We start from the raw sequence: 4,259 nt of genomic DNA on the forward strand, positions 1-4,259 counted from the left end.
TGCGATTAAAAGCAGATTAGGCATGGAAGAGAAAAATATCAGTGAGCATAAAGATACATGAATAGAAACTATTCAACATGAAGCACAGAGAGAAATAAGACTGAAAAGTAAAAATGGCCACTGTTTGGTGTGTTATTGAAAAATGTCAATTGTCTGCATGTATAATTGGAGACCCTGAAGGAACAAAGGAGGGCAGAAAGAATATTTAAAGAAATAATGGCCAGTGTTCACTTTGGCAGCACATATACTAAAACTGGAATGATACAGAGAAGATTAGCATGGCCCATGCACAAAGAAATAATGGCCAAATCATTTAAAAATAGATAAAAAAGAACCGGGTCCAGAAGATGGCGTAGGAGGACGCGGGGCTCACAGCGCGTCCTGCTGATCACTTAGATTCCACCTACACCTGCCTAAAGAACCCAGAAAACCGCCAGAGGATTAGCAGAAGGGAGTCTCCGGAGTCAAGCGCAGACTAGAGGCCCACGGAAGAGGGTAGGAAGGGCGGCGAGGCGGTGCGCGCTCCACGGACTGGCGGGAGGGAGCCGGGGCGGAGGGGCGGCTCGCCGGCCAAGCAGAGCCCCCGAGTCTGGCTGGCAAAAGCGGAGGGGCCGGACAGACTGTGTTCCGACAGCAAGCGCGACTTAGCGTCTGGGAGGTCATAAGTTAACAGCTCTGCTCGGAAAGCGGGAAGGCTGGAGGACAAAGGGAGGGAGAGCTGCTGAGCCCCCGGACGGCAGAGCTCAGCTTGGCGGGAAACAAAGGCGCCAGCGCCATCTCCCCCGCCCATCCCCCAGCCAAAATCCCAAAGGGAACCAGTTCCTGCCAGGGAACTTGCTCGCTCCACGCAAACACCCAACTCTGTGCTTCTGCGGAGCCAAACCTCCGGCAGCGGATCTGACTCCCTCCTGCTGCCACAGGGCTCCTCCTGAAGTGGATCACCTAAGGAGAAGCGAGCTAAGCCTGCCCCTCCACCCCCCATGCACCTTGCCTACCCACCCCAGCTAATACGCCAGATCCCCAGCAACACAAGCCTGGCAGTGTGCAAGTAGCCCAGACGGGACACGCCACCCCACAGTGAATCCCGCCCCTAGGAGAGGGGAAGAGAAGGCACACACCAGTCTGACTGTGGCCCCAGCAGTGGGCTGGGGGCAGACATCGGGTCGGACTGCGGCCCCGCCCACTAACTCCAGTTATACACCACAGCACAGGGGAAGTGCACTGCAGGTCCTCACCACGCAAGGGACTCTCCAAAATGACCAAACGGAAGAATTCCCCTCAGAAGAATCTCCAGGAAATAACAACAGCTAATGAACTGATCAAAAAGGATTTAAATAATATAACAGAAAGTGAATTTAGAATAATGGTCATAAAATTAATCGCTGGGCTTGAAAACAGTATACAGGACAGCAGAGAATCTCTTGCCACAGAGATCAAGGGACTAAGGAACAGTCACGAGGAGCTGAAAAACGCTTTAAACAAAATGCAAAACAAAATGGAAACCACGACGGCTCGGCTTGAAGAGGCAGAGGAGAGAATAGGTGAACTAGAAGATAAAGTTATGGAGAAAGAGGAAGCTGAAAGAAAGAGAGATAAAAAAATCCAGGAGTATGAGGGGAAAATTAGAGAACTAAGTGATACACTAAAAAGAAATAATATACGCATAATTGGTATCCCAGAGGAGGAAGAGAGAGGGAAAGGTGCTGAAGGGGTACTTGAACAAATTATAGCTGAGAACTTCCCTGAACTGGGGAAGGAAAAAGGCATTGAAATCCAAGAGGCACAGAGAACTCCCTTCAGACGTAACTTGAATCGATCTTCTGCACGACATATCATAGTGAAACTGGCAAAATACAAGGATAAAGAGAAAATTCTGAAAGCAGCAAGGGATAAACGTGCCCTCACATATAAAGGGAGACCTATAAGACTCGTGACTGATCTCTCCTTTGAAACTTGGCAGGCCAGAAAGGCTTGGCACGATATCTACAGTGTGCTAAACAGAAAAAATATGCAGCCGAGAATCCTTTATCCAGCAAGTCTGTCATTTAGAATAGAAGGAGAGATAAAGGTCTTCCCAAACAAACAAAAACTGAAGGAATTTGTCACCACGAAACCAGCCCTACAAGAGATCCTAAGGGGGATCCTGTGAGACAAAGTACCAGAGACATCACTACAAGCATAAAACATACAGACATCACAATGACTCTAAACCCATATCTTTCTATAATAACACTGAATGTAAATGGATTAAATGCGCCAACTAAAAGACATAGGGTATCAGAATGGATAAAAAAACAAGACCCATCTATTTGCTGTCTACAAGAGACTCATTTTAGATCTGAGGACACCTTTAGATTGAGAGTGAGGGGATGGAGAACTATTTATCATGCTCCTGGAAGCCAAAAGAAAGCTGGAGTAGCCATACTTATATCAGACAAACTAGACTTTAAATTAAAGGCTGTAACAAGAGATGAAGAAGGGCATTATATAATAATCACAGGATCTATCCACCAGGAAGAGCTAACTATTATAAATGTCTATGCGCCAAATACCCGAGCCCCCAGATATATAAAACAATTACTCATAAACATAAGCAACTTTATTGATAAGAATGTGGTCATTGCAGGGGACTTTAACACCCCACTTACAGAAATGGATAGATCATCTAGACACACGGTCAATAAAGAAACAAGGGCCCTGAATGATACATTGGATCAGATGGACTTGACAGATATATTTAGAACTCTGCATCCCAAAGCAACAGAATATACTTTCTTCTCGAGTGCACATGGAACATTCTCCAAGATAGATCATATACTGGGTCACAAAACAGCCCTTCATAAGTTTACAAGAATTGAAATTATACCATGCATACTTTCAGACCACAATGCTATGAAGCTTGAAATCAACCACAGGAAAAAGTCTGGAAAACCTCCAAAGGCATGGAGGTTAAAGAACACCCTACTAACGAATGAGTGGGTCAACCAGGCAATTAGAGAAGAAATTAAAATATACATGGAAACAAACGAAAATGAAAATACAACAATCCAAACGCTTTGGGATGCAGCGAAGGCAGTCCTGAGAGGAAAATACATTGCAATCCAGGCCTATCTCAAGAAACAAGAAAAATCCCAAATACAAAATCTAACAGCACACCTAAAGGAAATAGAAGCAGAACAGCAAAGGCAGCCTAAACCCAGCAGAAGAAGAGAAATCATAAAGATCAGAGCAGAAATAAACAATATAGAATCTAAAAAAACTGTAGAGCAGATCAACGAAACCAAGAGTTGGTTTTTTGAAAAAATAAACAAAATTGACAAACCTCTAGCCAGGCTTCTCAAAAAGAAAAGGGAGATGACCCAAATAGATAAAATCATGAATGAAAATGGAATGATTACAACCAATCCCTCAGAGATACAAACAATTATCAGGGAATACTATGAAAAATTATATGCCAGCAAATTGGACAACCTGGAAGAAATGGACAAATTTCTAAACACCCACACTCTTCCAAAACTCAATCAGGAGGAAATAGAAAGCTTGAACAGACCCATAACCAGCGAAGAAATTGAATCGGTTATCAAAAATCTCCCAACAAATAAGAGTCCAGGACCAGATGGCTTCCCAGGGGAGTTCTACCAGACATTTAAAGCAGAGATAATACCTATCCTTCTCAAGCTATTCCAAGAAATAGAAAGGGAAGGAAAACTTCCAGACTCATTCTATGAAGCCAGTATGACTTTGATTCCTAAACCAGACAGAGACCCAGTAAAAAAAGAGAACTACAGGCCAATATCCCTGATGAATATGGATGCAAAAATTCTTAATAAGATACTAGCAAATCGAATTCAACAGCATATAAAAAGAATTATTCACCATGATCAAGTGGGATTCATTCCTGGGATGCAGGGCTGGTTCAACATTCGCAAATCGATCAACGTGATACATCACATTAACAAAAAAAAAGAGAAGAACCATATGATCCTGTCAATCGATGCAGAAAAGGCCTTTGACAAAATCCAGCACCCTTTCTTAATAAAAACCCTTGAGAAAGTCGGGATAGAAGGAACATACTTAAAGATCATAAAGGCCATTTATGAAAAGCCCACAGCTAACATCATCCTCAACGGGGAAAAACTGAGAGCTTTTTCCCTGAGATCAGGAACACGACAGGGATGCCCACTGTCACCGCTGTTGTTTAACATAGTGCTGGAAGTTCTAGCATCAGCAATCAGACAACAAAAGGAAATCAAAGGCAT

At 43.6% G+C, this 4,259-nt stretch overlaps 1 non-coding gene across 1 annotated transcript; it reads left to right on the top strand.

Annotated features, from left to right (window-relative positions):
• Positions 1-223: 223 nt before the first annotated feature.
• Positions 224-325, top strand: LOC132684442 (U6 spliceosomal RNA). The gene has a single exon (XR_009612663.2). It is a non-coding gene; the product is annotated as a U6 spliceosomal RNA (small nuclear RNA).
• The last annotated feature ends 3,934 nt before the right edge of the window (positions 326-4,259 follow it).

This window comes from Panthera onca, chromosome C2, assembly GCF_046562875.1.
Source record: "Panthera onca isolate mPanOnc1 chromosome C2, mPanOnc1 haplotype 2, whole genome shotgun sequence".
Taxonomy (NCBI): domain Eukaryota; kingdom Metazoa; phylum Chordata; class Mammalia; order Carnivora; family Felidae; genus Panthera; species Panthera onca.